This window comes from Ovis canadensis, chromosome 14 (assembly GCF_042477335.2).
Source record: "Ovis canadensis isolate MfBH-ARS-UI-01 breed Bighorn chromosome 14, ARS-UI_OviCan_v2, whole genome shotgun sequence".
NCBI lineage: Eukaryota > Metazoa > Chordata > Mammalia > Artiodactyla > Bovidae > Ovis > Ovis canadensis.
The window spans coordinates 63182696-63210432 of NC_091258.1; the positions used below are offsets into that span (position 1 = coordinate 63182696).

General features: G+C 43.9%; 2 pseudogenes; one reads left to right on the top strand and one right to left on the bottom strand.

The window, feature by feature from the left end:
• Positions 1–1251: 1251 nt before the first annotated feature.
• LOC138419541 (cytochrome P450 2B4-like) lies at positions 1252–27622 on the bottom strand (annotated as a pseudogene).
• Positions 22046–23875, top strand: LOC138419454 (translational activator of cytochrome c oxidase 1-like; annotated as a pseudogene).
• Positions 27623–27737: the final 115 nt, after the last annotated feature.

Below are 27737 nucleotides of genomic sequence, written 5' to 3' on the forward strand. Positions count from 1 at the left end.
AGAAAATTACAGATACCAAGGGAACATTTCATGCAAAAATGGAAGGAGAATTCTCACCTCTCAAAAGATCCCTAGTGATTAGACAATAAATGAGTCATATGTAACCTGCTAGGATCACCTGCCCCAGGAATGTCAGATATAGGATGTTTATTTGTGGCTCAGGGTACTGGAAGGGGAATATCAGGGAATCCAAGACCCCATTATAGAACCACACAGCTCATGGGCCATGGGCTGATGAGACCCTTCTTGAAGGGAAGGAGGAGGGAGAGGCAAGAAGCTGAAGATGAGGGAGGACCACTCTGTACAACTATGATCTCCAACATGGATGTAACTGGACAACACCACACTAAGTTAAAAAAGCCAGACATGAAAGACCAAGATTGTATAATTCATTTATATGAAATGTGCTGAACTGGTAAATCCATGGAGACAGCAAACATTTGGTGTTATCAGGGGCTGAGGGGAAGGGCAAATGGGGAATGACTACTAAAGGGTACCAGGTTTTCCTCTGGGTGATGAAAATGTTTGGAACTAGAGAGAGTAGTGGTGATGGTCAGGTTTGTGAATGAACTAAATGCCACCAAATTATGCGCTTTAAATTAGTTAGTTACATGATGTGAACTTCAGCCTCATTTTAAACTATCTTGTGGACAGAAAGGAGCTGAATGAAAAGTTTGAGCTCAAAAGCCAGGGACCCAGAGTGTGAATCTCATTTCTCCACTCACTAACCAGATGACCTTGGAGCACTCTGGCCATTGCCTAGCTCCTGTTTACTCATCTGTAACGTGTGCAAAATCAATTGAACCCACTTCAAGGAGCTACTGGAAGGAGGACTCAAGGGAGCCCATGGATGCACAGATTAAGGAGTACAAGGTGATGAGAAAAGGAAGCTGTGGTTGTGTTGAAGAGAGGAGAAGTCACTTGGGGTGAGCTGTGGTGTCAGAGGCAGAAGTGGAGAGAGATACTGAGCCATATTTTCCCATTTAGTCCTATTTTCTACACATAGAACACTGCTGAAATTCTATACATGGAGAAAGAAAAACACCTTCTTGAGTTTAGAAGAGCTGGGGAAGGATGGAAGGAGGTGAGACTGCAGATGGGACTTTCCCATGGAGGTGGTATCCATGGAGGGGAGAGATGCTGGCTCACAACACAGCCTGATCAGAGGCAGGAAGACAGGGAGAGAGTCCAGGGGCAGTTCTCTGGAGAGGTGGAGACACACGTGACCCTGGCATCCTTGATCACCTTCCCTCAGCTTCTTTGATGGGTCAGGAAGTGGATCTGGAACATCAAGGGAACTTTGCCCACCCCGCTGTCCTGGGGAGTGAGGTCAATGTCTTCAGAGGTTTAGGGGCTGGCCATGGAGAAGTTCTGGAGGATGGTGGTGAAGAAGAGGAGTAATTTTGTGTGGGAGGTGCCTTTGCTGAGACAAATAGGCTTTCCTGTGAGCTCAGAGGTTCACAATGTGGACAACAGGTGCTTGCGTATTCTTTGCCCTGTCACCCCCCAAAGCCCAGACACCTGTGTCCATTGCAGTATATTTGTGTGAAATTGACTTTTAACCTGCCATTCAAGGTTGACTCCTAGCCAAGTCCCAGATCCTGTAAAAGTAGGTGTGTTTTGTTGGGTGGATGTAACTTTCTCATCTTTCCATGTCACTGTTTGTAGCATTTGTTTGATTTCCAAAGAGTTCAGTGGCTTCACAGAATGTAAGGAGCTACTTCTCCTTGGATGTGTGTGTGAGTGTGTGTGCTTCCACATGGAGGTATGGGCATATTTCTGACTTGACATTTTTGCTGTCTTTCATGTCTAATATGGGAAGAACAGTACCTATCTTGTAGGGCTATTATGAAGTAAAAGAAGTTAATGTTTGTTAAAATTCTTAGAATAACACTTGACCCACATCTAGGCCCATTTAGAAGTTAGGACACATGAACTTAGCAACACTCAGGGAAGAGCTCCCATGTGATTATTCTGTAACTGGTTCTGCAACCAGGCTCTTCCAAAAGAGCCTGATTTCTGCTTCCTCCCACCCAGTCTTCCCCATCCCTTGGGCTCTGCAACCAGCCACCCTTGGGCTCTCTCTGCCCGTGGTCATCTGCCTCAATCCTTTTTCCTGTCTATACCTCCTGTCAGGCACTGTTTCTTTCTATACTCTTTTCCTCTTCCTTGTTCTGTCTTCCTCAATCTTATTTAACTCACCTTCTCCGTCTATGCCAGTCTGATTCTGTCTGCAATGCTTTCTCATTTTTCAGTCTCCCTATTGAGTTCCCTTTTCTCTGCTTCAGTGTTTCTTCTTTGCTATTTATGTCAATCTCTCCTTTTCTCTCTCTGTCTTACCCTGTTTCTCTCCTTCTTCCTCCTCTTCCTCTTCATCCTTCTCCTCCATCTACTTGCGTTACCCCACATCTCTCTCAATCTTTCTGCCAGTATTTCTCCTGTCTTTCTCTGACTCTGTCTTGTCTCTGTCTTTCTCTCATTATATCCTTATCTGTCTGTCTCTCTCTTTACTTGCCACATCTGTGCCTCTCTCTAAGCTTAGAAGAGGACTGCTGAATGGATAAACTGACTCTCATGCATCAACCCACATGTGCCCCCAGCTGAAGATCAATTGAAGGAGGAGGCCATTGCACTGGGCAGAGCTAGGGTTCCTGGGTCAGTGAAGTCATTGGTAAAATTCAAGACTAGGGACTTGATGATAATGAAAACCACAATCACAGAAAACTAAACAAAATGAAAAGGCAGAGGATTATGCCTCAGATGAATGAACAAGATAAAACCCCAGAAATACATGGTGTATATATACAATAGAATATTACTTAGCTTTAAAAAAAATGAAATAATGCCATTTGCAGCAACATGGGTGGATCTAGAGATTGTCATACTGATTGGAGTTAGTCAGAGAAGGAGAAATATCAGATGACACCCCTCATATGTGGAATCTAAAAAGAAATGATACAAATGAACTTACAAAACAAAAAAAGACTCACAGACTTCTGCTTGGATGAACAGAGAATGAATTCATGGTTGAGGAGGAGGATGCAGGGAAGGGATACTTAGGGAGTTTGGGACCTACATGTACACACTGCTATACTTAAAATGGATAACCAACAAAGACCTGCTGTATAGCACAAGGAACCCTGCTCAAAGTTATGTGGCAGCCTGGATGGCACAGAAATTTGGAGAATGGATACATGTACACGTATGGCTGAGTCACTTCACTGTTCACCTGAAACAATCACAATCTTGTTTGTTTGTTAATTGGCTATGTGAAATTGAAAGTGTTAGTCACTCAGTCATGTCCGACTCTTTGCGACTCTGTGGACTGTAGCCCTCCAGGCTCCTCTGCCTGTGGAATTCTCCAAGCAAGGATACTGGAGTGAGTGGCCATTTCCTTCTCCAGGGATCTTCCCAACTCAAGGACTGAACCTGGGTCTCCCACACTGCAGGCAGATTCTTCATCTTGTGAGTCACCAGGGATATCCCAATACAAAGTAAAAAGTTAAAAAAAAAAAAAGAATAAAGGTGGAAAGTGTTTCAGCAAGGAAATGAAACAGATGTGGAACCTGGGACCCTTCACTGCAGTGTTACAACGCTTGCGTGTGGACATACCTCTCCACAGCAGACAAAAGGTGGAACAATCAACATGTCAATTAACTGATGAAAGAAGACACAAAATGTATTTCCACACAATGGAATATTAGTCAGCCATTAAACAAATGACATACTAATATCTGCTACAATGTCGATGAACCTTGAAAACATTATGGTAAATGAAAGAGCCAGAGATAGTCACTTATTCCCCTCTGTCCATGGGATTCTCCAGGCAAGAGTACTGGAGTGGGTTGCCATTTCCTTCTCCAGTAAGCTTAGATCTAAATCTTGCCCTCCTTTGGTGCCTCAGTTACCCTAACTGTGCTAGGGGCGATAGTGCTTGCATGCTGAGTTGCTTCAGCATGTCTAGCTCTTTGCAACCCTAAGTACTGTAGCCCACCAGCCTCCTCTGTCCATGGGATTCTCCAGGCAAGAATACTGCAACGGGTTGCCATGACTTCCTTCAGGGGATTTTCCCAACCCAGGGATCAAACTCAGTCTCTTATGTCTCCTGCATTGGCAGGTGGGTTCTTTACCACTTGTGCCACCTGGGAAGCCCAGGGGTAGTGGTAACACTAAGTTTTGAAGACATTTCTTGACCCTGAAATATTGTCAGTCAACAGAGTGGGCCATCTGGGGAGGAGTGGTGACTATAGCAGGAGATGAAGGAGAGACCAGAGAAGAGACTTCCACAAACACAGGGAGCAGAGAGGAGTCAGGAACCTGCACGTGTTAATTTTGGACAGAGGCAGGGGCTGGATGGAAGGACTCGTTCTGCTTCTCACTGTCCCCTTCCCCTGCGGGGCAGGAAGCAGACCTGAAACACAGAGGGTGGCCTCCCTGCCACATTTGCCCAGTATGAGATCATTGTCTTCTGGGGTCTTGGGAGAATCCAAGGAGAAGTTCTGCAGAGGGAGGTCAAGCAGAGGAAGAGCTCTGAGGGGGCCAACCTCTCACCCAGACAGAAGCGTTTTCCTGAGGGTGTAAGGGAGGGAGAGTCAGTGGGCGGAGTCCTGCAGAGCACTTGGTTGCTCCACCCCCACAATTCTGAGGTATTTGCTTACTCCTACACGTGAGGTTGGAGAAGGCAATGGCAACCCATTCCAGTACTCTTGCCTGGAAAATCCCATGGATGGAGGAGCCTGGTGGGCTGCAGTCCATGGGGTCGTTAAGAGTCGGACACGACTGAGTGACTTCACTTTGACTTTTCACTTTCATGCATTGGAGAAGGAAATGGCAACCCACTCCAGTGTTCTTGCCTGGAGAATCCCAGGGATGGAGGAGCCTGGTGGACTGCCATCTATGGGGTCACACCGAGTCGGACACGACTGAAGTGACTTAGCAGCACATGTGAGGTACTTCTGATCCTATTGTCCTCAATACTAACACACCTCTGTGTGTGTGTGTGTGTGTGTGTGTGTGTGTGTGTGTGTGTGTTTGCCTCCGCGCTGGAGGGGTATCTATATGTTCTAAGTCCTTCCTCTTCTCAGCCTGTCTCATATGGCGCCCTCCTCTGTTCCTCCTGGAACCTAGTTTTTTCCCTTCTGGAGTTCTCTGTCTCTGTGTGTGTGCCTTTATGTGTTAACTATAATCTCAACTAAGCCAATTTATGAGAAAATGGGAAAACAATGGAGAAATCTGTGGCAGCGTGCCCTGGGTATGAGGACCATGGGAGAGAGGTAGAGGGAGATGAAACCTTTGGTCTGTCCTGGAGTAGGTGGGCACTTGGCTGTTCAAATGGTGACCTACTTCTGATCAGTGGATGCACAGCCTCGCTCTAAGTTTCTGAGTGTCCGCACTCTTCTGGTCACCTTGACCCTCTTCCCAGCCCCCTGGTCCTGCCCACAATCAGCAATCAACCAAATAAGCCTCCCAGATCCATGCCCAGACCCATGGCCTCCCAACCTGTGGAGATTTTGACTGCTTATGCCCACCTCATGCTTTAAAAACTTAGACCAGGACCACATCCACTCTTGCCCCCATCTTTCTTTTCTTTCTTTCTTTTTTTTTAAATAAATTGATTTATTTTAATTGAAGGCTAATTACTTTACAATATTGTAGTGGTTTTGCCATACATTGACATGAGAGTCAGAGCCACGGTTCTGACTGTCAAAACCACCCCTCAGATCTCCCTATAAGATGGGTTCAACTTCCACAAAAGCATCCATGCAGGTGGAGCCCTTAGTATCTCAGTTGACTTCAGTACAGCCTATGTCCCCCAGAATAACCAAGGGTGAGAGCAATGTGTCCTTGGGCTGGGCTAAAGTTTCGCCTGCATCCTGTGGACCCACAGTCTCATGGGAGGAAAGGAGCCCAAAGAGTTGCCTTGTGTGTGTGTGTGGCAAAGTTAATTACTGTTCATTAGTATTCATAGCTCATCTCTGAGTGCATAAACATCTCTGCCACATTGAACTTGGATGGTATTTGCTTTGTCCAGTGAAGCAAGGGCTCAGTTTTGCTTGTCATGCTGTTTTCTCTGTGTCTACTATGTAGGATAGAACCTTCATTAGCTCCCATTCTATAAGACTCTCAAGGCCTGGGATGAGCATGTTGCATGCACAGGAAAATAACCTTTTGATTTTAAGTCACTGAGATGTTCAGAGTGTTTATCATACCTTAGCCCTACCCTGACCTCCATAGACCATGGTTTCCTATGGGGCCTTGAGCCAGTCCCCTGTCCCCTGAAGTCTCTCTTGTTCTCAGCTCCTATCAAATGATCAAATTATTTTTTCCTTTGACCACTTAAATAATTTGATCATTTGATAGGAGCTGAGAAAACTATTGGTAATACTCAATATAACACCCTGGTAAAAAATTTTAAAAAGAAGAACTTGTAAAATAGAAACAAGATATTTCCTTAATTTGATTTACAATTGATAAAAACACATGGTAGAATAGCCATAAAATATTTAGAATACATGATAGCCAGCATTAAGCTTAATGGAGAAAATAAAAACATTCTCCTTAAAGTTAGGAATTAGAGGAGATTGCTCACTATCAGTATTATTTCTTCTCATGATCCAGAAGTGTTAGGGAAACATGGTATGTGACTTTAGTCTAAGAAACATTTAAATATCATCATTTACAGACGTTAACACTATTTATTAGGAAAAGACAAGAGATAAATGAAAAACTGTTAATTATAAAAATAATATAAGGAATTTGTTCAGTTAAGACAGAAATATGCACCCCAAAACTTCAGTTGATTTCTGATATACATATTAAAACAATTTAAAATACATTAGAAGAATGCTCTATACTGAAATGTGTCCTCCCCAAATTTATACATTGCAGCCCTAACCCCCAAAGTGATATTTTGAGAAGGGATCTTGAAAGGTAGTTAGGTTTAAATGCCTTCATTAGGGTGGAGCCTCCAAGAAGGAAGAGGATTCTTATAAGAAGAAGAAGGAATACCAGAACCCTCACTCTGCCATGCGAGGCCACACAAGATGATGGCCGTGTGCAAGTCAGAAAGAGAGACCTCACCAGAACCTGACCATGCTGGATCCCTGATCACAGACTTGTGGTGATTTGTGGCAATAATTATTTCCATAACTGTGAGAAAATAATTTATTTTGCCTAAGCCATCAGTCTACGGTATTTTTAAAATAGCAGCCCACAGCCTGAGCTGAAAAAGAGGCCCTACAAACAATAGCCACAATCTCCTCCCATGTTCCTTAGGAATAAATTTGGAAAGAAATAGGCAAAGCCTAGTTTAAAGAAAGTTCAAGATGCCACCAATAATACAAGAACTAAATGGACACACTATCTTGTGTCTAGGATATAGTAAATATTTAGATTTGTCAAAGCTATCTGAATCAAACTACCAATTTGGTGAATTCTAATAAAATCCAAATCGAATTTTTTTGAGACTTTGACAAAATAATTCTAAAGTATACTCTGAAGAACAATAAAATGTGTTACAATAACAAAGAAGAGTATGATATCCATAAAATACTACAACATACATATAGGTATAATAAGTCAAATAATATTATATAGCTAGAAAAGATAGATTAGACAATGACTGTAGAGGTGAGTCAATATAAAAAACAAACAGAGGTAGACCTAAGGAGATTAAATTTTTTCAGTTGAAGGAATTTCAAGTCAGTAGCTAAAAGTTGAATTACTTGATAGGTGATTAAATCAAGGTAACTGCACAACCCTGGGAGTGAATATTCCTTAAATTTATGTGCCCTGAGTACCAACGGATCTCACTCTAACCTGGCTCATATTTTAAATATGAAACTCTTTTTTGTCTTCACTTATATTATAAAAATTCCCCCTTGTTTTCAATATAAAAATTAGAATAGCTATTTGAGTTTTCAAAGAAAAACTGTAAACATCTTTCAACATTCCTGGCACATAGCAGGTGCTCAAAAACGGATCATTTCTTCATCTGTTCTGTGTGTGCAAGAAACGTGTGTCTGCGTCTGTCTCTTTACCTATATCACTGATTTTGTCTCCATTATCTCCTCTATCATACCATATCCCTTCCCTTTGCCTCACACTCTCTCTCTCTCTGTAGATGTTTTGCTTTCTTTTTCCTCCAGAATCCTCACATTTTCCCAAAATGTTCACCAAGTGTTTGGGGCTGAACTGAATCAGAAAGTCATACACAGAGCATGAGTGAGCAGGCATTCCCTCTTGGGAGAAAGAGCATGACTTACCCATGGAGAATGGAATGAAGACTCTGACTTTCTGAAGTTGCCCTGCACATCCAGGAAGAAGCCAGGGTAGAAGGCAACTGGCTCTAAAAGTGGTGTGGGTCTTGGAGGGCAGAGCTCAGGATGGTGTACACAGTAATGTCCTAAGAGGACATCAAAGACAAGTGGATTCAAATGGCCATCAACAAAGAGTGGCTGAATCCATTATGGTGCCTCCGCAGCTGATAATGAGCTTCACCCACTGTGTGGCTCTATAGTTAGTGGCAGAAATGTTGAAATGACTCCCCCATTTGTTTACTAGTGTCTGATCCCTCTAGGCATCCCCACCAATCACCCTGATCCTTCATCCCCAAGACGCCTTGGTCTTCTTTATGATCCATCAACTAAAAGGCTCACATTTGACTCAACAGAGCCCTGTAAAGAGCTGACTCCAGGACTGGGGCCAGAATATAACCTGATGGGTACTGTTCATTCAATTCAGTTCAGTTCAATCACTCAGTCGCGTCCAACTGTCTGCGATCCCATGAACTGCAGCATGCGAGGCCTCGCTGTCCACCACCAACCCCCAGAATCCACCCAAACACGTGCCCATTGAGTCACTGATGCCATTCAACCATCTCATCCTCTGTCGTCCCCTTGTCCTCCTGCATTCAATCTTTCCCAGCATTAGGGTCTTATCCAATGAGTCAGCTCTTCACATCAGGTGGTCAAAGTATTGGAGTTTCAGCTTTAGCATCAGTCCCTCCAATGAACACCCAGGACTGATCTCCTTTAAGATGGATTGGTTGTATCTCCTTGCTTCCAAGGGACTCTCAAGAGTCTTCTCCAACACCACAGTTCAAAAGCATCAGTTCTTTGGTGCTCAGATTTCTTCACAGTCCAACTCTCACATCCATACATGACCACTGGAAAAACCATAGCCTTGACTAGATGGACCTTTGTTGGCAAAGTAATGTCTCTGCTTTTTAATATGCTGTCTAGGTTGGTCATAACTTTCCTTCCAAGAAGTAAGCGTCTTTTAATTTCATGGCTGCAATTACCATCTGCAGTGATTTTGGAGCCCAGAAAAATAAAGTCAGCCACTGTTTCCACTGTTTCCCCATCTATTTGCCAAGAATACACAGAAGAACAGTGCAAAAAGATCTTCACGACCCAGATAATCACGATGGTGTGATCATTCATCTAGAGCCAGACATCCTGGAATGTGAAGTCAAGTGGGCCTTAGAAAGCATCACTATGAACAAAGCTAGTGGAGGTGATGGAATTCCAATTGAGCTATTTCAAATCCTGAAAGATGATGCTGTAAAAGTGCTTCACTCAATATGCCAGCAAATCTGGAAAACTTAGCAGTGGTCAGTTTTCATTCCAATCCCAAAGAAAGGCAATGCCAAAGAATGCTCAAACTACTGCACAATTACACTCAACTCACATGCTAGTGAAGTAATGCTCAAAATTCTCCAAGCCAGGCTTCAGCAATACGTGAACCATGAACTTCCTGATGTTCAAGCTGGTTTTAAAAATGGCAGAGAACCAGAGATCAAATTGCCAACATCCCCTGGATCATGGAAAAAGCAAGAGAGTTCCAGAAAAACGTCTATTTCTGCTTTATTGACTATGCCAAAGCCTTTGACTGTGTGGATCACAATAAACTGTGGAAAATTCTAAAAGAGATGGGAATACCAGACCACCTGACCTACCTCTTGAGAAACCTATATGCAGGTCAGAAGAAACAGTTAAAACTGGACGTGGAACAACAGACTGGTTCCAAATAGGAACAGGAGGACGTCAAGGCTGTATATTGTCACCCTGCTTATTTAACTTCTATGCAGAGTACATCATGAGAAATGCTGGGCTGGAAGAAACACAAGCTGGAATCAAGATTGCTGGGAGAAATATCAATAACCTCAGATATGCAGATGACACCACCCTTATGGCAGAAAGTGAAGAACTAAAGAGCCTCTTGATGAAAGTGAAAGTGGAGAGTGAAAAAGATGGCTTAAAGCTGAACATTCAGAAAACGAAGATCATGGCATCTGGTCCCATCACTTCATGGCAAATAGATGGGGAACCAGTGGAAACAGTGTCAGACTTTTTTTGGGGGCTCCAAAATCACTGCAGACAGTGATTGCAGCCATGAAATTAAAAGACACTTACTCCTTGGAAGAAAAGTTATGACCAACCTAGATAGCATATTCAAAAGCAGAGACATTACTTTGCCGACTCAGGTCCATCTAGTCAAGGCTATGGTTTTTCCTGTGGTCATGTATGGATGTAAGAGTTGGACTGTGAAGAAGGCTGAGTGCCAAAGAACTGATGCTTTCGAACTGTGGTGTTGGAGAAAACTCTTGAGAGTTCCTTGGACTGCAGAGAGATCAGCCCTGGGATTTCTTTGGAAGGAATGATGCTAAAGCTGAAACTCCAGTACTTTGGTCACCTCATGTGAAGTGTTGACTCATTGGAAAAGACTCTGATGCTGGGAGGGATTGGGGGCAGGAGGAGAAGGGGACGACAAAGGATGAGATGGCTGGATGGCATCACTAACTCAATGGACACGAGTCTGAGTGAACTCCGGGAGTTGGTGATGGACAGGGAGGCCTGGCGTGTTGCAATTCATGGGGTCGCAAAGAATTGGACACGACTGAGAGACTGAACTGAACTGAATTGAACTGATGGGGACTGATGCCATGATCTTAGTGTTCTGAATGTTAAGCTTTAAGTCAACTTTTTCACTCTCCTCTTTCACTTTCATCAAGAGACTCTTTAGTTCTTCACTTTCTGCCATAAGGGTGATGTCATCTGCATATCTGAGGTTATTGAGATTTCTCCCGGGAATCTTGATTCCAGCTTGTGCTTCCTCCAGCCCAGCGTTTCTCATGATGTACTCTGTATATACGTTAAATAAGCAGGGTGACAATATACAGCCTTGATGTACTCCTTTTCCTATTTGGAACCAGTTTGTTGTTCCATGTCCAGTTTGAACTGCTGCATTCTGACCTGCATACAGGTTTCTCAAGAGGCAGGTCAGATGATCTGGTATTCCCATCTCTTTCAGAATTTTCCACAGTTTATTGTGATCCACACAGTCAAAGGCTTTGGCATAGTCAATAAAGCAGAAATAGATGTTTTTTCTGGAACTCTCTTGCTTTTTCAATGATCCAGAGAATGTTGGCAATTTGATCTCTGGCTCCTCTGCCTTTTCTAAAACCAGCTTGAACATCTGGAAGTTCATGGTTCACGTATTGCTGAAGCCTGGCTTGGAGAATTTTGAGCATTACTTTACTAGCGTGTGAGATGAGTGCAATTGTGCAGTAGTTTGAGCATTCTTTGGCATTGCCTTTCTTTAGGATTGGAATGAAAACTGACCTTTTCCAGTCCTGTGGCCACTGCTGAGTGTTCCAAATTTGCGGCATATTGAGTGAAACACTTTCACAGCATCATCTTTTAGGGTTTGAAATAGCTCAACTGGAATGCCATCACCTCCACTAGCTTTGTTCGTAGTGATGCTTCCTAAGGCCCACTTGACTTCACATTCCAGGATGTCTGGCTCTAGGGGAGTGATCACACCATCATGATTATCTGGGTCGTGAAGCTCATTTTTGGAGAGTTCTTCTGTGTAGTCTTGCCACCTTTCTTAAAATCTTCTGCTTCTGTTAGGTGTCTATCATTCTGTCCTTTATTGAGCCCATCTTTGCATGAAATGTTCCCTTGATATCTCTAAATTTTTGGAGGAGATCTCTAGTCTTTCGCATTCTATTGTTTTCCTCTATTTATTTGCATGGATCGCTGAGGAAGTCCTTTAAATCTATTTCTCACTTCCACTGCTATCCATTGGGTGATTCAAAACTGTGAATATCACCTCTAGGTACACCTATCTCAGCAATGTAAGCTACCACACACACAAAAAATGAGTTATAACCATAGTCATTGACCTGAACAATATGTTTACAACAAACTGTTATATTAAAAAAAGAAAAGGACACTCACATACACACACACACACACACACAAATTGCAAATTGTGCTGCTGCTGCTGCTGCTAAGTCACTTCAGTCGTGTCCAACTCTGTGCCACCCCATAGACGGCAGCCCACCAGGCTCCCCCATCCCTGGGATTCTCCAGGCAAGAACACTGGAGTGGGTTGCCATTTCTTTCTCCAATGCATGAAAGTGAAAAGTGAAAGTGAAGTCGCCCAGTCTTGTCTGACTTTTACCGACCCCATGGACTGCAGCCTACCAGGCTCCTCCATCCATGGGATTTTCCAGGCAAGAGTACTGGAGTGGGGCGCCATTGCCTTCTCCCAAATTGTGCTAGATGCATGGAAAGACAAGGTCACTCAGTTGCAAACTGACTCTCACAGTATGAGCCAATCATTGTGTGTATGGGTATATATAAACACGTGGATTCATATAAACATTAAGATGAAATGATTTTAAAAGGTTTACAAAAACCAACTCTACTGTATAACGAGCTTCAAAAATATATTCTATTTTCTCCAGCAAACCTAATGTCTTGTAAAGGTAATAAATATGACTGAACAAAAGAAAGAAGACTTCAGTATATTTGTAAAATCTCTTCTCTTCCATAGAAATCTGGAAATGAAAATTCTTATCATAGTCCAACAACCAGATATGAACCATAGGACTGGAGGCAGACAGCACCTACAATCAAGATTTGTGACCCTGCTGGTCTCACCTTAGGGAGGTAATATCCTCGGAAGTGAGTGTCCTTGATGACAGAGTGGGGGACACCAAGAGGGACTAGGTCACTGAATCTCTGAATCTCGTGGATGACAGCATCTGTATAAGGCATTTTTGCCCGATCTTCCAGAGCTGGGAGACGGTGTGCACCAATCACTCTGTCGATTTCTGCCTGGACTTTCTCTGAGAACAGTTCAAGTGGGAGGAGGGTATGTCAACAAATGCCCATAACAGTGGACTCAACCAAGTGACCTGAAAATGACCTGCAGACTGATGAAAGGGTCTTATAAATTCTTTTCTAAGATGTTGGGTTATCGTTCCTCTCAATGAGAGCATCAAAAAAGAAAGTTAGAAACTTGTTTGTGAAGAAGTCTTATCTGTTATTTTTACTCTAGTTATGAGTTATGACAGGGGGTAAACTGGGTAAGGATGGGTGGGTAGAAATTCATTCAACACTTAATGGTGCTTTTTGCTTTTCCAACTAAAAATGAATTGTAGCTGAAACTGGTGTCATCTCCTTTTGTCTCACTCACTTGCTATGTGATTTTAGATAAGTCATTCCCTCAGGCTGGCTTTAAATTCATTCCAGTGAAAGAATGGAGTCTGCTGAGGTGAGAGTATCTCCAAGTCTGATCTGCAGACATCAACTGAGAACCAATGGAGGGGCTTTTTAATTAGTTGTAAATTGGCCATTTCCTTCTCCATGTAAATTAGCAATATATGTTAAAAAGTCAAATTCTTAGTCCACTTGAAAGAGTAGTTGGCAAGAATCCTGTACTTTAGTAGACAGCAAAATGCACTGCAAAAGGTAATGCTTTACGTCAGGAGCATTCTTTGAAAACCAGAAGGCACCTTACCATCACTCAGGGCAGATTGCAAAACACTGCATGAGTACAAACACCTTCTACACCAGAGGGTGCTTGCCTGTGTGAAAAATTCTTTGTAAAGTAAATCCTAAAGTGCTCTGTTAACTTCAAAGAGTTTTGTCACTGATAGTGAAGTCGCTCAGTCGTGTCCGACTCATTGCAACCCCATGAACTGTAGCCTACCAGGCTCCTCCGTCCATGGAATTTTCCAGGCAAGAGTACTGGAGTGGGTTGCCATTTCCTTCTCCAGGGGATCTTCCCGACCCAGGGATTGAACCCGGGTCTCCTGCATTGCAGGCAGACGTTTTACCATCTGAGCCACCAGAGTTACAAATGCCTGTGTGCTGTGCTTAGTTGCTGTCACATACGATTCCTTGCAATCCCATGGACTATAGCCCACCAGACTCCTCTGTCCATGGGGATTCTCCACGCAAGAATATTGGAGTGGGTTGCCATGCCCTCCTCCAAGGGATCTTCCCAACACAAGGATCCAACCCAGGTCTCCCCCATTGCAGGAGGATTCTTTACCAGCTGAGCTACCAGGGAAGCCCTCTAGGGGTGATTTTTTTTTTTTCCAGATTGCTCAGGACAGAAGTTATCTGTTTTAGCATATCAGCCTCCCATCATGGCCTTAGAGACCCTCATTCCTCCCCCGCCCCCACCTCCCATAAGCCCAGCTCACCTAAGACACCGGGGTTCTTAAGAAGGAGTAGAAACCGAAAGCAGAGTGTGGAGCTGGAGGTCTCTGTACCAGTAAAGAACAGTGAGAGCGCCATGTGAATGAGATTCTCCTGGTGAAACTCACTCTCAGGATTTGAGCGCTCCTAGAGATGGGGATGGGTGATTCTTAACGTTTCCCCCTGCAGAAATTCCCCATTTCTGAGTCTTCTTATCTCCCTACCAACACCATGTTCCTCTGTGCCAGTTATTCTTTTTCTTGAACCTCTTTTTGTCTAATCAAGGCCAACAAGGTACCAAAAGTGTGAGCTCCGGAATCAAAGTGTCTGGACTTCAAATTCTCGCCCTAACATTTACCAGCTGTGTGTATTTGGGTGAGGAATATAATCTCTCAGTGTCTTACTGCATCCTCATGGAGTTATTTTGATAATTTATGATAAGCTCAATGAAAGTTAGAGGTTAATTTGTTGATTTTGTTGATTTTCTGTTGTTGATTCTCTCTGTCCTTGGGTGTCATTGCACTCCTGATTGGCCCTTACAGCTGACATTCCAGGGATGATCCTGAAGATATTTAATAGCTTACTGCTTGGAAGAAAAGTTATAACCAACCTAGATAGCATATTCAAAAGCAGAAACATTACTTTGCCGACTAAGGTCTGTCTAGTTAAGGCTATGGTTTTTCCAGTAGTCATGTATGGATGTGAGAGTTGAACTGTGAAGAAGGCTGAGTGCCAAAGAATTGATGCTTTTGAACTGTGGTATTGGAGAAGACTCTTGAGAGTTCCTTGGACTGCAAGGAGATCCAACCAGTCCATTCTGGAGATCAGCCCTAGGATTTCTTTAGAAGGAATGATGCTAAAGCTGAAACTCCAGTACTTTGGCCACCTCATGCAAAGAGTTGACTCATTGGAAAAGACTTTGATGTGGGGAGGGATTGCGGGCAGGAGGAGAAGCGGACGACAGAGGATGAGATGGCTGGATGGCATCACTGACTCAATGGACGCGAGTCTGATTGAACTCCAGGAGTTGGTGATGGACAGGGAGCCTGGCGTGCTGCAATTCATGGGGTGGTAAAGAGTTGGACACGACTGAGCGACCGAACTGAAGCACTTGCCAGAACAGATGTTGGCCTCCATCAGTTAGAACAGACATAGGCCTCTGACTAATCAGAACAAACTCGGATCTGTGCCTGTCAGAATTGGGGGAAGGAGTGAGATCCATCCCAGAGTAAGCTTACTGGACCATGTGTTAACTTTGTCATAATCCCTTTAAAGGCATTCCAAAAGGAAGGCTTCGAGAGGATTAGGAAGGAATAGAGGGGAGGGATTGGACCACGGACTGCTTGCTAATCCTTAGGGAAGTATTTCAACATTTAAAGAACACATACATCCTTCATAAAGATACCAGCTCAATGTCAGTAGTGTGTCCATCAGTCTCTTTCTGGCTCCCACTCCCCCCGAGTCCAGGGCAGCCCTTGCCTTGTCCATATTTGACAGCTGGTATGGCACTTGTCAGATCAATCAGAACAGACATTCGCCTCTATCAATCTGAATATACATGGAGCTTGACCAATCAGAACAGACTTGACTCTGTCCCAACTGGGAGAAGGAGAGAGCTGTGTCTCAGAAAAAGTTTACTGGACACATGTTAACTGCTTACCATCTCTTTAGAGGCTGCTGGAAGGAAGTGTTGAGGGGGTATAGGAAGGAATGGTAGGGGGCTCTGCTGAGAGGTTGGATCTTTGGCTTTCTTGCTAATCCTCAGGGAAGTATTTCAACATTTAAAGAACATGTACATCACACTCAAAGATATTAGTTCAATGTCAGTACGATTTCCATCACTGTCTTTCCCATCCCCAATGCCCATTGGGGGCAGGCCTTGCCTTGTCCATGCAGAGTAGGAAGGAATCAGTGAAGTCCTTAGGGCCACTGAAGGCTAGCATCTTCTGGCGCCTCTCCCTGTTCTCAGTGATAAAATCTTTCACTTCTTCAGTCATGCTGTACAAGTGGGTGTGTATGCCAGGAAAGTGTTTCAAGATGCCCGGGAAGATTTCAAACACCTACAGGCAACAGACAAGGCACAGAATCCATTGTGTTCACTGGGCTGGTGCTGTGAGTGTTGATGCTCTGAGCTGCACACGCGGCAACATCCAAAGGGCATAATTCACCCTGTGGACTTGGCGGGTGTACCTCCTACCTGAGTGCACACACACACACACACACACACACACTCACACCCACCCCAACACACACACACGCAAACAGTGCATAGATCCCTGCACCCAGTCACTCTCACATCTGCTGAGGTTTCTTCTCTTGAAGCCTGTCCTTGTCCAAGGCCTGATTATGACCTCTGAACTGATGGATGGCCTCACCTGGGAGGGGACAAGTGTTGTACCTTCTGTGTTTAGTGTTCAGGACAGAAAGTATTTGATCTCTTCCTGGGGTCCACCCACCCTGATTACTGGCCCACCATTCATTTGATTCCTCACCTGAGTATAAGAGGAGTAGAGAATGATGAAGATTTCATTTATTAAATGTAGCAGCCATAATAATCTAGGGCCCTGGTAATTAAAGTGCTCACCAAGGACAACGGAGCAGATGATGTTGGCACTGATGGAGTTAAAGAGGAGGTGGGGATCCAGGTAGGCCCCTGAGGAGAGAGGTCTGTCATGGGGGAGGGGTCCCCTGCACAGTCCTTCTGGTTGGCTCTGACCTGGCTGGTGCCATGTCATCCTAGCTCCTTTGATTAGTTTGTCTTTCTCTTGGTTGACTCAGCTTTTATTGGTTTCTAAGATTTCTTTCTGAAGGTCTCCACCTCGGGGTCTCTTGTTGATTTTCTTGGTCTGTGTCTTGGGCTGACTTTCTCTGGTCTTTTCATTCACTCTTTCAGACTCACTCCTTCTCTGTTCTCTTGCCACATCTTTGTAGCCCCTCTCCTTAACCTCATTGACATTCCGTGTTCCCCTGACTTCAATAACTCCCTACTCCCTTTACTTTTTGCTTTCACTTTTCCCTGCAGTTTCTGTTCCTAGATTTATTGTGTCACCTTCTCCATATCTCTCTGTCTTGCTTTTGCTGTCTTTCTCTCTGTCTATGCTCTCTGTGCTTCTGTCTACTTTCTCTGCCTCTCCCTCTCTCTTTGCTAGTCTCTATTTCTCTGGTTTTCCTCATTCTCTTTCTCTTTTTCTGTCTCTATCTCCTTCTCCTCTCTTTATCTGAACCTGTTTCTGCCTCTGTCTTTGTCTCTGGATCTCTCATTATCAGTCACATGCCCTCTCCCTCTCTCTCACCCCATCTCATCCCCACCTCCACCCAGCCTGCACTCACCCTGGGATTTCTGAAGCTCCTCCACCAGAGACTGAGCCTCCTCCTTGATTCGTTCCTCAATACTCTGCTTCCCCATCCCAAAGTCCTTCATGGTGGTCACAGAGAATCGCCGTAGAACCTTCCATGACTTCCCACTGACAAGACCCAGACCTGATGGTGGGGCGTGGAGGGAAGGTTTTGAAGGCACATGGGATAGTCCCTCCTCCTCTCCCTAATCCTCACCCTCGTTCCCCACTCACCTGTTCCCTGGAAGACAGGGTCAATGATGGCGATGTGCCCTCGGCCAGAGATCCAGAGCCTCCCTCATCACCTCGTATCCCCATAGGATGACAGTGGGCTGAGACCACTGTTGACGGTAAAGGTAGACGGTAAAGATATCCCCGTATTTCTCCTGAAGCTGTGGGGGCAGAGTCCAGGTCTCACTCCTGACTCAAGAGAAGGATCTCCACTTCAACCCTGCCTCATACCTCCCAGTTAACCTAACCTTCAGACTTCAGCCCCAACAGGGAACAGCTGAGACTGGAACCCTGTGGTCTCCTCCGAGCCTCACATACCACCGACCCCAAGCATCCCCCTCTCTTGGCTTTGCCCTGAGACCTCTCAGTTTTGCTTTTAAAAATTACAGAGATTCCCCACATCCAAGCTATAGAATCTCTCCCTCCTAACCTACACAGCATCACAGCTCAAAGTCTACGTCTATTCGAATGTCTCTCTCCAAAGGGAACCCTCCTACACTGTTGGAGAGAATGTAAATTGGTGTAACCAGTATGGGGAACAGTATGGATGTTCTTTAGAAAACAAAAAATATAGTTACCATATGACCCAACAATCCCATTCTTGGACAACTGTCCAGAAAAAACATAAGTCAAAAAGATTGAGAACTTCCAGATATACAAGCTGGGTTTAGAAAAGACAGAGGAACAAGACATCAAATTGCCACTGGATCATAGAAAAAGCAAGGGAATTCCAGAAAAGCATCTACTTCTGCTGACTGTGTGGATCACAATAAACTGTGGAAAATTCGAAAAGAGATGGGAATACCAGACCACCTGACCTGCCTCTTGAGAAATCTGTATGCAGGTCAGGAAGCAACAGTTAGAACTGGACAAGGAACAACAGACTGGTTCCAAATAGGAACAGGAGGACGTCAAGGCTGTATATTGTCACCCTGCTTATTTAACTTCTATGCGGAGTACATCATGAGAAATGCTGGGCTGGAAGAAGCACAAGCTGGAATCAAGATTGCTGGGAGAAATATCAATAACCTCAGATATGCAGATGACACAACCTTTATGGCAGAAAGTGAAGAGGAACTAAAAAGCCTCTTGATGAAAGTGAAAGAGGAGAGTGAAAAAGTTGGCTTAAAGCTCCACATTCAGAAAACGAAGATTATGGCATCTGGTCCCATCATTTCATGGGAAATAGATGAGGAAACAGTGGAAACAGTGTCAGACTTTTATTTTGGGGGGCTCGAAAATCACTGCAGATGGTGACTGCAGCCATGAAATTAAAAGATGCTTACTCCTTGGAAGGAAAGTTATGACCAACCTAGACAGCATATTAAAAAGCAGAGACATTACTTTGCCAACAAAGGTCCATCTAGTCAAAGCTATGGTTTTTCCAGAAGTCATGGATGGATGTTAGAGTTGGACTGTGAAGAAAGCTGAGCACCGAAAAATTGATGCTTTTGGACTGTGGTGTTAGAGAAGACTCTTGAGAGTCCCTTGGACTGTAAGGAGATCCAACCAGTCCATTCTAAAGGAGATCAGTCCTAGGCGTTCATTGGAAGGACTGATGCTAAAGCTGAAACTCCAATACTTTGGGCCTCCAATACTTTGGCCATCCTTTCTGCCAAAAGAGTGGTATCATCTGCATATCTGAGGTTATTGATATTTCTCCCAGCAATCTTGATTCCAGCTTGTGCTTCTTCCAACCCAGCATTTCTCATGATGTACTCTGCACATAAGTTAAATAATCAGGGTGACAATATACAGCCTTGATGTACTCCTTTTCCTATTTGGAACCAGTTTGTTGTTCCATGTCCAGTTCATGGACACCAGGGTCTTGGAAAAGACCATGATGCTGGGAGGGATTGGAGGCAGGAGGAGAAGGGGACAACAGAGGATGAGATGGCTGGATGGCATCACCGACTCAATGGACATGAGTTTGAGCAAACTCCGGGAGTTGGTGATGGATAGGGAGGCCTGATGTTCTGCGATTCATGGGGTCACAAAGAGTCGGACACTACTGAGTGACTGAACTAACTGAACTGAGCTAAGTAGGTATATAAGTGAAGTGAAGTGAAAGTCACTCAGTCGTGTCTGACTCTTTGCAACCCCATAAACTACAGTCCATGGAATTCTCTAGGGCAGAACACTGGAGTGGGTAGCCTTTCCCTTCTCCAGGGGATCTTCCCCACCAATGGATCAAACCCAGGTCTCCTACATTGCAGGTGGAATCTTTACCAGCTGAGCCACAAGGGAAGCCCAGTAGGTGTATAACTTCCTGTTAAAGACTAGCATGGAGACACTTTTTCTGCTCCCTTCTGGTGTCTATGTCAGAAGTTTTCTCTATCTCTTTTATACCTTAATAAAACTTTATTACACAAAAGCTCTGAGTGATCAAGCCTTGTCCCTGGCCCCGATTGAATTCCTCTCCTCCAGAGGCCAAGAATCCCAGCATCTTTCACGGCTCAGCAACAACCTTTCAATATAAATAACCGTAGATATGTCGATGATACCACCCTAATGGCAGAAAGCAAAGAGGAACTAAAGAGCCTCTTGATGGAAGTGAAATAAGAGAGTAAAAAGCAGGCTTAAAACTCAATATTCAAAAATCTAAAATCATGGCATCTTGTCCCATCACTTCATCACAAATAGATGGGGAAAAAATGGAAGCAGTGACAGATTTTCTCTTCTTGGCCTCCAAAATTACTGTGGATGGCCTCTGCAGCCATGAAGTTTGAAGATGCTTTCTTCTTGGAAGAAAAGCTATGACAGACCTAGACAGCGTATTAGAAAACAAAGACATCACTTTGCCAAAAAAGGTCTGTATGGTCAAAGCTATGATTTTTCCAGTGGTCATGTATGGATATGAGAGTTGGACCATTAGAAAACTGAGCCCCAAAGAATTGATGCTTTTGAACTGTGGTGCTTGAGAAGACTCTTGAGTCCCTTGGAATGCAAGGAGATGAAACCAGTCAATCCTAAGGGAAATCAACCCTGAACATCCATTGGAAAGACTGATGCTAAAGCTAAAGTTCCAATACTTTGGCCACCTGACGCAAAGAGCCAATTCATTGGAAGAGACCCTGATGATGGGAAAGATCAATGGCAAAATAAGAAGAGGGTGGCAAAAGATGAGATGGTTGGATGCATCACTGATTCAATGGGCATGAACTTGGGCAAACTCCAGGAGATAATGAGGGACAGGGAGGCCTGGCATGCTGCAGTCCATGGGGTCGCAGAGTCAGACACTATTTGGCAACTGAACAACAACAGATACAAAATAGATAACTTATAAGAACACACTGTATAGCACAGGGAACTCTACTGAATACTTGGTAATGACCTATATGACATTGCAGTTTAAAAGAGGGTGGACATATGTATATATATGGCTGATTCAATTTGCTGTACAGCAGAAACTAATACAACATTGTACAAATCAACTGTACTTCAAAAAAACTAATTAAAATTGAAAAACAAAAATAGAGTCACAGATATAGAAAACAAACATATGTTTACCAAGGAATAATGGGTGGGAGGGATAAATTGAGACTAGGATTAACATATACACACTACTCTAGATAAATGCTTCTAATGAGCAGTCATGTTTAAAAACAACTGGACTCTATGATGATCTACTTTTATCTAATTTGTTTCACTTTTTCTATTTCATATCCAGTGCTCCCATTTCATTTCATTTATGTTCTTCAATTTCTGCATCTCCTTTTTAATCTTTTTTCTCAAAGCTTATCAAGTGTAGTAGAAAAGCTTTTGTATGTATATGTATATCTGTATAATATGTATAATATATATGTTTTTGAAAACTTGTGACTTTTTGCCTAAGCTAAAAAATTATGGCATTTTGATTCTACTTGTTTGACTTAGTATGAATAGAATGCTAGATTTCTAATTAAAAAATAGATTGCGGGGGACAATGCGGCGTCCTTGGCGTTCTCGCTGTCCTGGGCATTCTCACTGTCCTGGGCGGGCCTGAGCCTTTGGGTCTCCGGTGACGGGCAGAGGAGGCTACCGGCTCTGGACGGGCTCGTTTCGGTGGCAGACTGACCTTGGCCCAGAGTCGGAGCCGATGGCAACTTGGGCTGTTATCAGCTTGAGCAGGGTCGCTGCCCAGTGCTTGTGGCCTCGAGGCCCCAGGGTCCGGGTGGCTCTTCTGTGCGCCGCCCTGGCCTTCCAGCCTGAGCCCCCGTGCTGTAGCGCCGCTGGGGGTCGGACGCTGCACCTCACGGCCGAAGTCCCCGCGGGACACAACAAGTGGTCCAAAGTCCGGCACATCAAGGGTCCCAAAGACGCAGAAAGGAGTTGCATCTTCTCCAAGCTCAGCTTGAGCATTCGCTTAGCGGTTAAAGAAGGAGGCGCCAACCCTGAGCTCAACAGCAACCTGGCCAGCATCCTAGAAGTGTGTCGCAGCAAGCACATGCCCAAGTCAACAATTGAGGCAGCGCTGAAAATGGAGAAAACCAAGGACATGTATTTGTTGTATGAGGGCCGAGGCCCCGGTGGCTCTTCTCTTCTCATTGAGGCGTTATCTAACAGTAGTTCCAAGTGCCACTCGGACATCAAACATATCCTGAACAAGAATGGGTAGGGGAATGATGGCCGAAGGAGCTCGGCACTCCTTTGACAAAAAGGGGGGTGATTGTGGTTGGAGAGGAGGACAGAGAGAAGAAACCTGTGACCTTAGAGCATGCCCTGGAGCTGGCAATAGAAGCAGGAGCTGAGGATGTCAAGGAGATCGAAGACGAAGAGGAAAAGAACATTTTTAAAGTGAGTAGTAGCCATGGTGTCTGGTGGACTTCTGAGAGGGCCCTGATAGACGTGTTAAGTATTCTTCTCTCAGTCTCTTCTGTCTGGGGGACAGGTGAAATAAAGAGCTCACATATTGCACAGATAATTTATTAAGTGAATACTGGATAGGACTTACTCTCCTGAGGACGAGAAGGATTCAGAAGCCTGAACACTCTGTTTCTGCCAGTGAAGACTTAAACCCAGTGATACATTTCGGGAATTTCATGCAGGTGTTTACAGACTTCTGTCCAGCTTTGTCGTGTTATCTCCTGGCTCCTTACCTCCTGACTTTGCTTTGTCCCTAGTTTATTTGTGATGCCTCTTCACTGCATCAAGTGAGGAAGAAACTGGACTCCTTGGGCCTATGTTCTGTGTCCTGTACGCTAGAGTTCATCCCCAACACAAAGGTGCGGCTGGCTGACCCCGACCTGGAGCAGGCTGCCCATCTCATCCAGGCGCTCGGCAACCACGATGACGTGATCCATGTCTATGACAACATTGAGTAGCCAGACTGTACGAGCCCCCAGGCAGCCTATTCTGTAGCACAAGCTTCTGCAGGGTCCCCTGAGACTCAAGCAGATCGGGGGTGGGGGGCTGGTTTGCCTAGCCGGTTAGCAAGCATAGACCTGCGGTTTTGCGGTCAGCTGACTCGCTACATGTCCGTGAAGCCTCTCTGTCAGCTCTGCTGGTGTCTGGGCCCTCCTCGGTGAGTCCCCCGCGTCCTTCTCGATGTGGGGGGTGTGGCCAGTCAGCTAGTCAAGCTCTGATCTCAGGAATCCGGCCCTTGTGGAAACCGTAGGCGCCCTGAGGGCCCATGTACTAGAAACTACTCTTCAATGATAACAGTAATTATTGACCGAATAGCTGCCCTGCTGTTGTGTGACTTGAGTTTTCCTGGGTTTGTGTCCAGTTGGTGGGACCCTCTTGACTTTAAGTCTGTGGGCTTAGTTCCAGTACTCCAGTCCCAAGACTGTATTTTTTTGATTGACCATAGACACGTGACTCCCTCCAGGTGCTTTGTGTTCTAGTGCTGGTCTAGAATCTCATTCTTTCACATACCTAATATCAATCAAACACCTACTGTGTACCAGGAACTGTACTTACAAGCTGTTCAACTGATGCCTTGTGCTGGATCTGCTCTAAGACATTGGACCTCAGGGAGAAGACACAGGATCTCTTTCTCCTGGAGCTGTCCGAGGGCAATGTGAACTGCTGTGCACGCATCCTTGTTCTCTTCCTGTGGCCTCTGTATCCTTCTTCTGCCAGAGAGCTTAAGGCTCTAGAACAAAGGGTGCCAATGTAAGGGACTCCGAGGCCTTGCTTTGTCCAGGTCCCTCTGTGTCCTGAGTGCTTTCACTGCTGAGTGAACCTATCAGTGGGCTGCACTCAGGAAAAGAAACACCATGCTGGTTTTGAAAGCTGTCTGATGCCCAGAATGCCTGACTCTGACTCTGGCCCCTCTTGATCCCTGATGCCAGTTGGATGATGGGGCACTGGGAACTGGAAAGGAAATGAGAACAGAAAGAAGGGTGAAGAGCTGAGTCAGGAGCCTGGCCAGATGGGAAATAGGAGTCATGGTGCCTTTTGCTCCAAAGAGTCACTTCTAGGTTTAGACACACCAGGAGTGCCAACCACCTGTGCTGGAGCCCGTCAAGTATGTGGGGCCTGGAGTAGCTTTTTGGTCCCTGTTATTCACCTTCTTATAAGTTGGTTAAGGCAGTTCTGAGCTCAGTGTAATTTTCCTGAAGGAGCCTTAGGTAAATTAGGATGGGAAAGAACTAAAACCAAATTGGCTCTAAGTGATAGCTTCACTTTCTAGGAAAAACAGATTACTAATTCCATGATGACTTCAACAGCTGGAGAGTGAAGCCTGGGGGAAGAAAATCAATTAAATAATCCATTGTGGTGCCAAGGCATGTGCTCTTATACCTCATTTCATAATGGTGGTACTACCTGGGATTTTTAGTTTTTATAGGAGATAACTCATCTAAATATCTGAATAGCATATCATTAAAACAGGGTAACATAAAGTTTAAATGCCACGTCCTAATTTACAAGATACTTTCATATTTTATTTATTTGACTTTCAAAACAAACGTATAAAATAGTCAGCCCAAGTATTTTATGCACAGATGATCTCATACCAAGCAGGTGAAAAACTCTGTCTTGCGTTCATAGACCTTGGTTTATAAAATAGCTCTGTTTTGTGAATGTTGAATATAGATGAATTTGGAGAAATGTGATCATTTCTGACATGAGTAGTCTTGTACTAAGGAAGCCTGCTCGAGAAGGGAACTTGGTTACTCATGTGAACAGTCCTCTGATCTAATAGATAGGATTTGTTACTGTGAATTCTGTAAACCAGTTTGTTTGCATCAAGACATGCTAGGCAGCTCTGCACTGACCCCTGGTGGTGCCCTGCAGTCTTCTTGCAGTTAATATGGAAAAGCCAGAAATGAAAGCTTACTCAGACCTGTTCTGACTCTAGATCTGATAAAGAGATCCTTAGCTACATAGGTTAAATAGCTGTTTAACTGAAAATTTAAGTAAAGATTGTATGAGCTGTTTTGCCACTAGAAATTATTTTTTAAAGAATATTTTATGTCAGAGAAAACATTTACAATATAATGTTAAATGAAAAACAAAGATTAAAAACTGTATGTATAGTGTGGTCCAAAAAAAAAAAAATAGATTGCAAGAAGCAACAAAAGTTTACTGTATAGCATAGGGAACTATAGTCAATATTTTGTAATAACCAATGATGAAAAATAATTTCAAAAGCAGTATATGTGTATCTGTATAATTGAATCACTTTGCTGTGCACCTGAAACATTGTAAGTCAACTATACTCAATAAAATATAACATATACACACTAGTATAAAAAATAGATAACTAATAAGAAACTACTATAGAGTACAGGAAACTTTACTCAATACTCCATAATAACCTAATCTATTTGGAAAAAAATCTTAAAAAGAGTGGATATATGTGTATGCGTAAGTGATTCATTTTGCTGTACAGCAGAAACTAACACAACATTATAAATCAATTATACTTCAATAAAAATTAATTACAAAATACTGCACAAGAGGCAACCCACTCCAGTGTTCTTGCCTGAAGAATCCCAGGGACGGGGGAGCCTGGTGGGCTGCTGTCTATGGGGTCGTACAGAGTCGGACACGACTGGTGACTTAGCAGCAGCAGCAGCAGTGGCATTAAGGACGAGTTCTTCCACCAGACCATTCAAAGTATTGATAATTACTGTCATCTATCTTTATTATGACTACTTTTCAACACTCATTTGGCATGTATTATTAAACTGTACTGGGGACTATATTAAAAGTCTTTAAAAAAAAAAAAAGAACAAGATACATGAGCCCCAATGTGATTGCAGCAATATTTGCAATAGCCAAGACAGGGAAGTAACCTAAATGTGTATTGATGGAGGATTGGTAAAGAAAATATATTACTTATATACAGTGGAATATTACCCAGCCATTAAGAAAAAAGAAATAATGCCATTTGCAACAACATGGTTGAACCTAGAGATTATCATAGTAAGTGAAGTTAGACAAAGAAAGACAAATGTATAATAGCACTCATATAGAATCTAGTTTTTTTTAACAAATCATACAAATGAACTTATTTACAAACAGTAACAGAGTCACAGATGTAGAAAACAAATGTATGGTTACTGAAGAGGAAACATGGGTGGTGGGGTGGGATAAATTAGAAGCTTGGGATTAATATACACACACTAAAAAATACATCCATATACACTATTATATACAAAGTAGATCATCAACAAAGACCTCCTTGTGTAATACAGGGAACTCGACTCAGTATTCTGTAATAATCTATACGGATAAAGAATCGAAAAAGAATAAATATATGTGTGTGTGTGTATATATATATATATATATACATATATATATATATATAAAACTGGATCACTTTTCTGTACACCTGACTAATGGAACACTATAAATCAACTCTACTTCAATAAATTTTTAAAATAAAATCAATACAATATTGTAAACCAGTTATCCTCCAAACAAAAATAAATAATTAAAAGAAATTTTCTTTTTTAATTTCTCTCTCCACCCAACCTTGCCTTCACTCCTTCTCATAAGAATCCTGGTAGCTTCTCTATTGTGTATCTAGGGCCAGACCACGGCTGGAAGAAGACAGTCCCCAAGGGGGTCTGGGAAGTCACACCCGAACTTGACCCTCAGCTCCCTTGCTGCCTCTGAGCTGTTTCCCATCCACCCACCTCCTTTTCCTCCCGCCCCCCACCTGCCCTTTCCATCTCACTGCCTGCAATGACTTGAGGAAGCCCTTGTGGTCCATTTGCAAGACATTTCCCAGGAAGGGCAGAGGCCAGGGTCCCGGGGGAGGTGGGGAAGGTGGACCCGGGAGGCAGCGGGGCCCCAGAGGAGCAGGAGGCCAATGAAGAGAATGAGGAGCAGGATGGTGGAGAGAGCCACGGTCCGTGCCTACCTTCGATCCTGCTGTCTCTCTTAAAGGCAGTCTGCTTCACTGTTTGTTATTTTGCCCTATGAGTGGGGAAGGTGTACCAGGATCCTACCTTGGCAGAGCTCCTGCTAACTCTCCAGAGACAAGAGGGAGCCCAAAGTTTGCAGGGGCTGCAGAGGCCATGAAGTTTATCATCTCAGCGGATCCTAAGCCAGCTACTCAGGGGCCCCTGACGGGCTGGAGGTGTCTTGGTGGGTGATGCCCTTGAACGGGGAGCACATCCCCCAAGGTGGTGGGAGGGGGTGTCAGCTCCAGAAACGTGTGGAGGCTGGGTACAGGGTGGTGGCATCACAAGGACAGTTCTCAGACAGTTTTATGGGTTTGTGGCATTGCATC